This window comes from Lampetra fluviatilis, chromosome 38 (assembly GCF_964198595.1).
Source record: "Lampetra fluviatilis chromosome 38, kcLamFluv1.1, whole genome shotgun sequence".
Classification (NCBI taxonomy): Eukaryota; Metazoa; Chordata; class Hyperoartia; order Petromyzontiformes; family Petromyzontidae; genus Lampetra; species Lampetra fluviatilis.
The window spans coordinates 3873807-3886703 of NC_136312.1; positions in this window are offsets into that span (position 1 = coordinate 3873807).

The window sequence follows — 12897 nt, forward strand, 5'->3', positions numbered from 1 at the left end:
AGCTGGGACTCGATGCCACTCAACCCGAGTGGCCATGGCCAGCGGCGAGGCCAGAGGCACAAGCACCGGGCCACGTGAAGCTGCGCAGAGGAGCCCCCAACGATAACCTCCCTGGCACATCCCAGTGAATTAATGGCAACAACACAACAACAACACAACAACACAACAACAACACAACAACAGCAGCAGCAGCAGCCTGAGAATGGGCATCGTCTACGTAGCCGTGCAGCGAACACGGCAGAGCTGAGCCATCGCTTCGTGCGTTGGCAATCCAACTGGAGCTTCCCTTCAACACGGTCCTAGCATCCACGATCCTAGTAGCCGCGATCCTGGAATCTGTGGTCCTGGTAGAAGCAACTCCCGTTAGCGATGGAACCGCATTGATCCGCAACAACCACGGATATCGTCCAGTTTGATGTCTGTGTTTCCACGCGACTTTGGTGGTGGTGGTGGTGATGACGGTGGTGATGATGACGGTGGTGATGATGATAGCGGTGGTGATGATGGTGTTGGTTATGATGATCATGGTGATTGTGTTGATGATCGTGATTATGACAATGATGATCGCGATGATGCTGATGATGATTGCAATGATCGTGATGACGATCGTGATCATGATGTTGGCTATGAGCTCAGAATATGTATTTTCACTGGAGGAATCCGATGAGCTACAAAGCTCTTCTGTACAGATCTTCCAGTAGGTTACACGTGTAGTAGCTGCACGTGTAGTAGCTACTACGTGTGTAGTAGCTGTGTGTGTAGTAGCTGCACGTGTAGTAGCTACGGGCCCCGCACTTTCAAGGGCCCTGCGCTAAATGCTTTCAAGCTATCAATTCCTGTTGAGTGATTCTGCACTTGCTCTATTACCATAGTACTATACCGCCTTCTAACTCTTTTACGAATGACCGGGTGTTTAAGGTTAACGATTTGTCGTACCATCTGGCTGTATAGCAAATGAAAATATACAATTACTTTACTATGCAAGTAAAAAACGTGTTTTAATATTTATATACTTTTTTATTTAGGGCCCCTTTATAACATTTGCTACAGGCCCCGCACTAGCTTAGTCCGGCACTGGGTGTGGGGGTCTCCGTGACGAGGGGTGGGGGCTGGGGGGGGAATGGGGGGGGGGGCTCTCCCGGTGGGGGTCACGAGGGGTCATGCTCGAACGTCATCGCGACGGGAAGGCCCCCCCCCCCTCCTCCTCCTCGCCCCCCCTCCTGGGCGGTGGGGAGCCGTGAGGTGACACTGACGTCAGCCTAAAGGGGGCAATGAGCCACCGATAACAACAAAAGACAAAGGTCCCCCGTGTAGCCTTAACAGGATATTGGGGCAAGTGCTGTTAGCGAGCACCTATGAAGGCTGGGAGAGCACACGAGGGGGTGGGTGACCAACACCACGCCCGGCCGCCTTTGTCTCCCCAGTGGCAATGTTTATACACCGCACCAGATAGCCATTTGAGGCTGAGTCGAACTAGGGGAGGCGCACCACCGGCCGTGAGCTGGAATCGAAGCCGGGTCGTCAGGTTCGTAGCGCAGCGTAGCGCTAACCGCTACACTACCGCTCTGCACAGATACACACACGCGCACACACACACGCGCACACACACACGCACACGTACACGCACACACACACGAACACACGCACATACACACGCACACACACACGTACACACACACACGCACACACGCGCACACACACACGCACACACACACGCATTGGCAAAGATTCCTCCGTATAGCGACGTTTCGCTGGTGATTACAACCAGCTTCATCAGGCAAATCGCAAAAGGTCGTGCTGAAATTGTAAATGTTAACGTGGGTTCACTCCCCATCGCACCAAGTAGCAGCTGATTGGCATGTTACGTTCACGTGACAAACCTTGCTAATTGGCTGTGTCGGGTGGCGTTGGGCTAACGACACATTTATATTTACGCGATCTTACCAATGTTGTGTTAATGAGGGAGCCAGTGCTGTAGTAAGTCGCGTGCCCCCTCTCTCTCTCTCTTGCCTTGTAAAAGGTTTCAGTTTGGTGTCTTAACATCTCAACACCTGTTTTGTTGCCAGAAAAAAGAAAATATATTTAATTTTTTTTTTAAACACGCTTTAATTAAATGTACCCTACTCGTAATGGAAGAGCTCCACGACTCCAGGAAGTGGCCCCGAAGCTTGCCATAACGTAAGGGACCGTGGTGATTTACAGCCAACGTCAGTTGAGCGTGAATAATTAGAGCCAAGCCGAAACATAACATATAAAAAATAATGTTTAAATGTTTATTTTTTTATTTTAATGATAGAATATAGTATTGTCATCAGTATGACATAAGTTTACCAAGTTTGCAGTCGATAACACATTGGGAAGTGGGTTAAAATTGAGTTACAATATTTGAGGATACAACAACAACACAGAGTGAGTTAATAAAACGCGTGTAATAATAAGAAATAAAATATTTAAAAATACTTATTAAAAACTCGCTTTAATGAAATGTCCTGTCCGAGCTGCCCCTCCCCCTGCCCCCTTCCCCCATCGCCCCTCCCCTCCTTCCACATCCCCCGCCCCTGGGCGTGGCTCCCCGAGGCTTGCCGTGACGTCAGGGACCGTGAGTTGAGCGTCGACAATTAAGAGCCGTAAAAAAGATTATTTAAAAATATTTATTTTCAATTTTTCATGATAGAATATCGTGTTGTCATCAGTATGACACAGCTATACGAAGTTTGCAGTCGATACGACATTGGGAATACGGTTCAAATTGAGTTACAAGATTTTTGGATACGACAACGCATACAGTAAGTTATATAAAAGCGTGTAAAAAGTTTTAAAATATATGTTATATATGTTTTATGATAGAATCTCGTGTTGTCATCAGCATGACATACCTATACTACCAAGTTTGCAGTCGATAGCACATTGGGAAGTGTGTAAAAATTGAGTTACAAGATTTATTTTTTGGGGATACAACAGACAAAGTGAGTTAAATTAAATCATGTAAAAAAGGGGAAAACCAATTCCCATATTGTGGCACTGGCAAAGGAGACTCCATGATGAGCCGGCTCCCACTGCACCGTACCACCACCACCACGCGGTCTCAGCAAGAGGAGGCCGCTCCCTCGGCTGGCCTCATGAGGTTCACTCTCGGCCCAGCGCGTCGCGATGCTGCGGGGAGCGGTGGCGCAGCGGATAGCGCACAGCGCGACGAACTCCGATTCCAGCTCGCAGCCAACCAACACCAGCGACTGGTCCCGCGCCTCCACGATCGAGCTCGACTCGGCCACTGATCGACCAGTCAGCCTCTGGTGGGGTCTCTACCGATCTCTGCGTGTTTATACACAGAAGGGTCATTGCCCGAAACGTCGCCTATTATATAATTTTCATTTAAAGGCAAGGCAGTGTTATTGATTAAGGTTTTCAGTGAGATTCGTCTTTCTTTGCGCACTCTTCAACTTGATCCGTTCTCCCCCATCCACCCCACTCATCCACCCACTCATCCCCTACCCACTCATCCCCTGCTCACTCACCCATTCACTCACTAACCCACCCACTCATACACCCACTCCTCCACCAACTCACCCACTCACCTACCCACGCATACACCCACTCACTCACCAACTCACCCACTCACCCACCCACGCATACACCTACTCAGTCACTCACCAACTCACCCACTCACTTACGCACGCATACACCCACTCACTCACCAACTCACCCACTCACCCACCCACTCATCCACCCACTCACTCACCAACTCACCCACTCACCCACCCACGCATACACCCATCACTCACTCACCCACTCACTCACCCACGCATACACCCATCACTCACTCACCAACTCACCCACTCACCCACCCACGCATACACCCATCACTCACTCACCCACTCACTCACCCACCGACTCGCTCAGCCACGCGATTTCCTGCGCGAGCTGGGCCAGGGGAAACAGCTGTCTCCACGCATGGCCCCCACCCACAGACCCCCACCCACCCACTCACCCCACCCCACCCATCCCCACCCCCAACCACCCACCCGAAATTAGGGATTTCGATCGGATCATTGGGGGGGCACGTGCCATCCCCCCCACTGGCTCCGCCAGTGCCCCCACCCACCCCCACCCACCCCCACCGACCCCCACCCACCCCCACCGACCCCCACCCACCCCCACCCACCCCCACCGTGTTCCCTGCCGTGGTCGCTCCCTCCCAGCTCACGAGCCGCCCCGGGGCTGCCGATCTCCGAGTCGGCAGGGCAGAGAGACGGCGCGAGCGAGATAACTACAGACAATGTACTCCGTCGTCTGCATGTCCGTGTGGTGGACTTCTTTCGCACCGTACGCAGCCAACCGTGCTGATCCCAGGGGACCCACCGCACCTGTCCCTCCATCAGCCGCACGGACATCTATCTCAGAGCGTGTGATATGACGGCCACGTTGATTTCAACATCGCATGCAAACCCCTGGACCCGTTTTGACATTCAGTGTCTCATAAGCAGATTCAGGCTTTCTTTAACCTATGCTGTTGACTCTCAGCATTGGTTCAAGCCCATCATCATCATCTCTCCCTCGGGGGTCGATAAAATAGATACCCATGCGGGGAAGTGAACACTGGTTGTGCTACCGAGGGACTCGCCCTCCGCATAGGAATATGGAATTGCCCTCACTGGCTCCGGAATGTAAAGCAGGAGATGAGCACGAATGCCTCAATGCTCATTTGAGTAGAAAATCACGCTGGGCCATGTGCTTAGTCTCGGCTCGGCTCTGATTCGACCTCTACCGTGGCTCAACTCTGAGTTGACCTCTACCGTGGCTCATTCATTTCCAGAGACCGCACGAGTGTGAGATCAGCACTAAAACTGCTCTTGAGGAGCTGTACACCCCCAGCTGCCACTGCTCTGCAGAGTGACCTGAAATAAAATGCACCGCTCCGGATGTCCGCTGCAAAGTATGATCTTGAGTCTCGATTAATGTGTGCTGATCTTAAAAGGTGCATTGAAAAATGTTTGATACTCCTGCTGATACTGCTGCTGTTATGGAGTGACTCATGCTGCCAGCTATGGCTGCAAAGTTTGGTCGTGCATGTTCTGTATATCGTTTCTGGTTAAATTTGAATCACAGCTCCTATGATCACTATTGCACTGTTTTTTATAGCTTCATTTTGGTGATATTCGAAAATGTATGGTTAAGCAATGTTTGTTGAAGTACGGAGCTAGCGTGATAATTGTATCTAAATTGTATTATGTTTGTTATTGTTCGACTTGCATCCCATTGGGATTTTTGCACACAGCGGTGATATACGGTGCTTTTTCTGGAAGACTTTACTGGTTTTCCTGGATGTTTTTGTTGCGCGTCGTCACTTCAAGATGTTCTTTGTTCATGATTTGTTTGTTGCAGTTGCACCCGAGTCAAGAGCCTCATGGCTCACAGGGCAGTGAGCGGCTCATCCATGGTTCGGCTCAGGCTCAGCTCGCAGGAATACCCCTGAGCGTGGCCGAGAGCGCGCTCGTAAACCACAGCCGTGAGCCGGCGTCACCCGAGCGCCGCGCGATGCGGACGTTCATCTTCGACGAGCCGAGGGGGTCGCGAGAGGCTCGACTCGAGCCAAGCGGCGGCGGGGGCGGCGCGACCCTGGCAGCCCGCCGGGTGCGTCACGGCGCCACCTCCACGTCAGACGATTCCCATCATCCGCACTCCGCCGCGTTCCCGACTCCGGCCCTCCGGAAGGCCACTCGGACATCCTGACAGCGACACGAGGAGGATGTGAGGCACGGGCTGAAGCGGGGTGAGGTTGACGCATCGCGTCAGCACAGCTCACACGGCGGGCGGCTGGGAACTTCCCAGGAAGCCGTGGGACATCGTCACCGCCGCCGCACCCGAAATGTCACCGGTGAGCCTGGAGCCTCGCCATGCTCCAGCACGGGAGGAGGACACTCCGTGATTTGGCCGCGTCGAGGTCACGTGGGCCCACGGGGGCCTCACTGACGTGGCCAAGCGCGCCACGGTGGCGAGGAGATGTTAACGACCTCGCCTGCTGTACAGGAGGTCGTGGGTTCCATCCTCACCACGACGCCTGCTGCTGTATATTTGGAGTTTACGTGTTTCTCTCTCTCACACTCCATTGTCGCGTGGATTTTTCTCGGGGTCCTCCGGGTTTTTCCCTTCACATTTAGAATCAACGTGGGTTTAGAGTATTAGGCTGCTATAAATCTCCACGTGGTGATGATGATGATGATGATAAGCTACTTCGATGAACTATCATTCATGATTGCCAGGTCGCTTCTGAAAAAAAAGCGACATAGCTCAGTTGGCCTTACCTGGTAAAATAAAAATAAAATATAAAACAATTTAAAAAATAGATAAGCGGTCGCGCGTTTTGCCGCTTGTTGCAGAAGTTTGCGGTTCGAATCCGCTTGGCCGCCCTGGTTAATACCGCTATCTGTGCATTGACCATCACATTCTACTACGTGCCGCCTGCGTCATTCAAAAAGAGTCGGCCGTTGAGTGCTCGTAACACGGTCCGAATTTGCCGAATTTTAAAAACCTGACCGCAAATTGCTCAACGGGGATCACGCAGCAGCCAAGGCAGCAGCAGCAACAACAGCAGCAACAACAGCAGCAACAACAACAGCAGCAACAACAGCAACAACAGCAGCAACAACAACAGCAGCAACAACAGCAACAACAGCAGCAACAACAACAGCAGCAACAACAGCAACAACAGCAGCAACAACAACAGCAGCAACAACAGCAGCTGCAGAAGCAACAACAGCAGCAGCAACAGCAACAACAGGAACAAAAACAGCAGCAACAACAGCAGCAACAACAACAGCAGCAACAACAGCAGCAACAGCAGCAGCAACAACAGCAACAACAACAACAGCAACAACAACAACAGCAACAACAGCAACAACATCAGCAGCAACAACAGCAAATGCAAAAGAAACAACAGCAGCAACAATAGCAGCAACAGCAAAAACAGCAGCAACAACAGCAGCAACAACAGCAGCAACAACAGCAGCAACAACAGCAGCAACAACAACAGCTGCAGAAGCAACAACAGCAGCAATAGCAACAACAGCAGCAACAACAGCAACAGCAGCTGCAGAAGCAACATCAGCAACAACAGCAGCAGCAACAGCAGCAGCGCCTCCTGCTGTGAATCTGCCGCAGCCTGTGTCTGTACAACAGCAGCGCCTCCACTGCTTCGTGATGATGAGGATGGTCGCCTTGCGCTATGTCGCTATGAGAACCAATGCGCCGATACCACACGCACTCTGGATTAAGCGAGTGGGTGAATACATGAGTGGACGGGTGGGTGAGTGAGTGATTGAATGAGTGAGTACGTGAGTGAGTGTGTGAGGTGACAACAACAACCGCCATTCGACACTAAGTGGCGGTGACGTCACAACGACGCTTGTGCCAGGCCATGTGCACCTTGAGGCCACGTGAAGTGTCGAACGCCCGCTGGCAAGGAGGTCACGGGGCAGACCCAGGTGCCACGGGTCGACTGACTGAGATGACCGAGATGACTGGCTGATGCACCACCTGTGCCCCCTACTGTGCCAACTTGTGCTTTAGCCACACGGCGCTCCGCTCGTTGTTGTGAGCGTCGCTCCTCCGCCCTCCGTTGTTGTTGGATGGCGACTGCCTCCAACTGCCCAGCAGCGTCCTTCAGGAGCCTCCTCCACAGAGGCCGATCTTGACACCGCTGGTACCAGTCATCGGCAAGTCCACTGAGCTCCACATCCTCCTGTACCACATCACTCCATCTCTTCTCTAGCCCGTGCTGCGCCCGTTTAGCCCCCTCGATCCGGCCGAACAAAAGCTGTTTAGGCATGCGGTGGCTGGGCATGCGGGCTACACGACCCAGCCAACGCAGCCTTGCCTGCCGGAGGAGCTCACCGATGGGACTTTGTCCAGATCTTTCAAGGATTTGGGAGCTCCTCACACAATCCAGCCTGGTTAAACCCAGGATGGATCGTAGGCAGGCCAGCCTTAATGTTTCTAACCGGCGAAGATGCTCCATTAGGGGAGACACACACACACACATACAGACACCACAGTGATAGCGGCGAGCGAGTGAAGAGACAGACACACAGACACACACAGACACAAAGATCCCCCGTATAGCCTTAACAGACTGTAGGGGCAAGTGCTGTTAGCGAGCACCTATGAAGGCCGGAACGGTACACGAGGGGGTGGGTGGCCAGCACCACGCCCGACCGCCTTTGTCTCCCCAGTGGCGATGTTTACACACCGCACCAGGTACTCATTTAAGGCTGAGTCGACCTTGGGGAGGCCCAGGACCGGTTCAGATAATCGTCACTGGTGTTAGCCGTGAGCGGGAATCGAACCCGGGTCGCCAGGTTCATAGCGCAGCGCGCTAACCGCTACACTACCGCTCCCCACAGACACACACACACACAGACACACACACAGACACACACACAGACACACACACAGACACACACACAGACACACACACAGACACACACACAGACACACACACATAGACACAACAGTGATAGCGACTCGCCCACTCGGCCACGTGGAATGTCTCAAGGTCGGCCCGCGTGCTCGCTTCGCCACGGGAGGGAGGCGGCGGGGAGACAGCCGTCGTGGTGGTGGTGATGGGGGTGGTGGTGGTGGTGGTGATGGTGGTGATGGTGGAGGTGGAGGAGGTGGAGGAGCGGCTGTTATTCATGACTTACGTTCCTCAGATCATTCGTATTTATTGTGAGAAGTGTCAAAATAAATACGAATGGTGTTGGTCTATGCGGAATGGGCATTGCAATCCGTTCATAAGACGTCGCCTGTGTTATCACCGGTTCAGGTACTCAATGTATCAACAGCAGCAGCAGCAGAGTCGGGCTTTGCTTGAACCAACGATGGCGAAGTGCCAGACGTTTAAAGGCAAGGACCAGTTTCAGCACACAGTGTCACATCAGCAGCAGGGCCGGGCTGGTAAGTTCTTGCAACCAAACGCAAACAGAAGCCCCCGCGATGTTTCCGATCTTTGAACAGCCTCTTGGTGGCTCGCGAAAGGGACTCGCGTTCAATCGGACCGCGACAAACTTCCACGTGGAGTCACCACGAACCACCACCACCACCGCCCCCCGCCCTTCGCCAAACAGGCAATGGTGGAGCCAGGATTATCAAGTAGTGGGGGGGGGATGCAAAGGCGGTCGGGCGTGGTGCTGGCCAATCAAACCCCCCCCATCTGCCGTGCCGGCCTTAATAGGTGCTCGCTAACAGCACTTGCCCCAACAATATGTTAAGGCCATTCCGGGGGCAACCCCTCCAGCAAATGAAACATGATCGGAGTTCAATCTCGATTAGAAGTTTTCGTGACTGCAGGAGATCCATACTCTTTGGTTCTTTCGGTGAAGTCACGTGGGTAGAAAAGAAAAAGAAAAAGAAATAATAAAAATAATAGAAATAATAATATTCATAAAATTAATTAAATCACGACGTTTCGGGCGCAACACAAGTGTCCATCATCAGATGGGAGTTGTTAGTGAGTAAGCAAATGTCCCTCGCTTTGTATTCGACGCGTGTGGGGCGATAGCGTAGCCATCGATCGAGGGTCGAATTCGAACCGCGCTGTGTGATCGGCATCGCGCTCGCTGAAGGTGTTGATGCCTCCAGGGAAGTCGTGGACTGTATAACGCAACTGCGCACAATTCTGTGAGTCACTTATAACCGCTTTGCCGTTACTTATTGCCAATTATGGACTCAGACTATTGTCCTATCATCTCATCGAGTCCCTGCCACGTAATAATATGCTACACAGTGGCAGTGGGGGTCGCAAAATGCCGATTGATTGCTAATAAACCCCAATGATCCGATCGAAATTAGGGATTTCGATCGGATCATTGGGGGGGGGCACGTGCCCCCCCCCCCGGGCATTCGGCGAACACGACAGAGGCTGCTACACACGGTGCAAACTCAAGTTGAACATACGTGCTCTTTAAAAGTATTTTTTTCTGCCACGTAAAACCCCACTGAGCTAATGCAGTTGTTTGTCAGAATGCGAGCTTGGCTATCGCACATGGTGGCTCAACGAAAGTGGCCCCCTGTCATCATTATCATCATCGTCGTGGGCATTTCTAGCAGCCAAATGCTCGACACAGCGTGATGCTTCTAAACGTGGATGGAATCACCGGAGGACGCGGATAAAAAAATCTACGCGACCACGCGGAGAAGGACATTTAAACTCGACATACACAGCAGCAGGCGTCAGGGTCGGGATCGACACCCACGACCTCCTGTAGACCAGGCGAGGGAGTTAACATCTCCTAGCCACCGCGGCGGCGTATAATGCGGTTCTGTACGGCACAGGATCAATAGTAACCCCGAGTGAAGCTGGGGGTCTCTTAAAAAGCAACACCAGACGCACAGAGGTCCCCGCTGTGTGAGCTTATAAGGTGAATGCAGGGCGCCTTGTGTGCTGTGGGCGAGCACCTATTAAGGGCGGGCATGGCACACAGGGCGGGCTGGTGTGGTCAGTGCCACGCCCAGCCATCAATAGGTTCAATTGTCGGCCCGTTCCAGTTAATGTGTCAGCGTTCATCCGCCACCTACTCACCCACTGACCTATGCACTCCCGCATTCACCCAATCACTCACCCACCCACTCACCCACTCACTCACTCAACCACCCGCTCACCCACTCACCCACTCACCCACCCACTCACTCACCCACCCACTCACCCACTCATTCACCCACTAACCTATGCACTCACTCACGCACCCACTCACCACGCCGCAGCTCACCACACTGCTCCTCACCACACTGCTCCTCACCACATTGCAGCTCACCACACCGCAGCTAACCACCGTACATAAACAAGCACCACCGCTCCATCCTGAGCTTTGTTTATGACAAACAAAATATATTAATAATGATGATGCCGATCCATGTATCGATCCCGGAAGGCGACACAGAGTCCACGGAATCAGAATTCTGCAATGGGGCTGGAGGAGGAATCCGATGAGCTATGAAGCTCTTTTTCACAGATGCCCCAGTAGGGTCACGGGGTCATCACAGTAACAACAACAACAACCACAACAACAACAACCAACAATACACAAACACAGACATAGGAGTACAAAGTAAAGGAAGGCACGATAAAACATAAATAAATAAACTGCCTAAGTACAAATTGCACAAGGACAGAAATCTCTGCCGATTGTTCAACACCAAATGCAAAGGGGTGGCCAAGGCAGCAAAGCAACAAACAACAGCAGCAGTCCGAGACCACAACAACAACAACAACACAGCCCATCAATAACGACGCACATGAACATTGGACTATCGCTACTGCGCGGCGGGTCAAGGATCAGCGAGTCCTTGGGACTCACTGCGTTGTCTGGAGGGTCCTGCGACATTTGATAGACGCAACAGGGCAATTAACGAGGGTCTAAACACTCAAATCCCCGTACAGATGGAACAGATGGCAATTAGTCCACCTCCCCCGGCAGAGCCAGGCTACGGCTCCTCCTCGACGCCCACCCACCGGTGGAAGAAGAAGCAGCAGCAGCAGCAGCAGCAGGGGGTCTCACAACACCGTCTGTGTGTGATCCACCAACCCTAGCAGCCGCCTCCACGGCGCTGGATCGCTCCAGGCGGCCACGTGCAGCAGCGGAGCCACCACCACGACCACCACCACCACCATCACCACCACGACCACCACCACCACCACGACGATCACCTCCACACTAATTGCTCTAAATACACAGCCACACGTGGGCGGAGTGATTATCGCAGGCCAACAGACTGGGCATTCATTGCCGGCTGCGACATCTATAGGGGAGGCATTCACTGAGCCCTGAACTCTCGCTCTGGGTGGAACAAGTGAATATCCACGCGAGTAATTCGACACTTTCCAAAGTCACTTCCGAGGCAGTGGCGTTAGGTCTACGTGTAACCAACACAATGACCCAGCCACAGTCCTCGCGATTGGAGTGGACGCGGAACTCAGCAGGATGCTGCTGCTGCGTTGGCAGTGGTGCACAAGCACAGCCAACAACAACAACAACTCCCTCCGTGTCAACAACTCAATAACTCGCTCCATGTTAACAACAACAACTGAACAACTCCATTGGAACCTCATTTGTCAGTAGCAAAATATGATAATTGGTTTTGTACCCTTTTATCTGGCAACAAAACTGACACCTTTTTACAAGGAGTCATGTTTGCATTGACCACAATTATCAACTGAACAACTCGTTCCGTGTCAACAACAACAACTCAACAACTCGCCTCCGTGTCAACAACAACAACTCGGAGTGCCCTGTATGTGTTGCATTACATATGTACGGCGACGTCGTGTGGCCTTATAATATATACGACGTTTCGGGCGATAGTCCTTCTCCATAGCACATCGGTCCCTGGGTCTGTTGAACAGTCACATGTCCAAAGTGATCAGCTCTCATCAGATCTCATCAAATCTCATCAGATCTCATCAAATCTCATCAGATCTCATGAGGGCTCGGAAGCTAAGCAGGTGTTGAGCCTGGCTTGTGCATGGACGGGCGGCCACTGTGCACAGCAGGGTGTTGGGGGGCTTGCGGGATGCAGTTGGTTCAGCAAAACCAATTGTTGTCCTGAACTTCTATGCTCCACCCAACGTCCACCAACCCCGCACCGGCCCCGTGTGGTGAAGTACGGTCAAATAAAGCACCCACGCCGTCTTCATCCAGCAGTGGCGAGACGAAAGGGGCTGGACCGGTACTCCAAGCAATCAGCTGCTACGGTACAAATTGCACCGTGTGCACTTATTTCACCACGTAAAACCCCACTGAGCTAATGCAGCTGTTTGCCAGAATGCGAGCCGGCTATCGTATATGACGGCTCAACGAAAGTGGCACCCTGTCATCATCATCGTCGTCGTGGGCATTTCAAAAG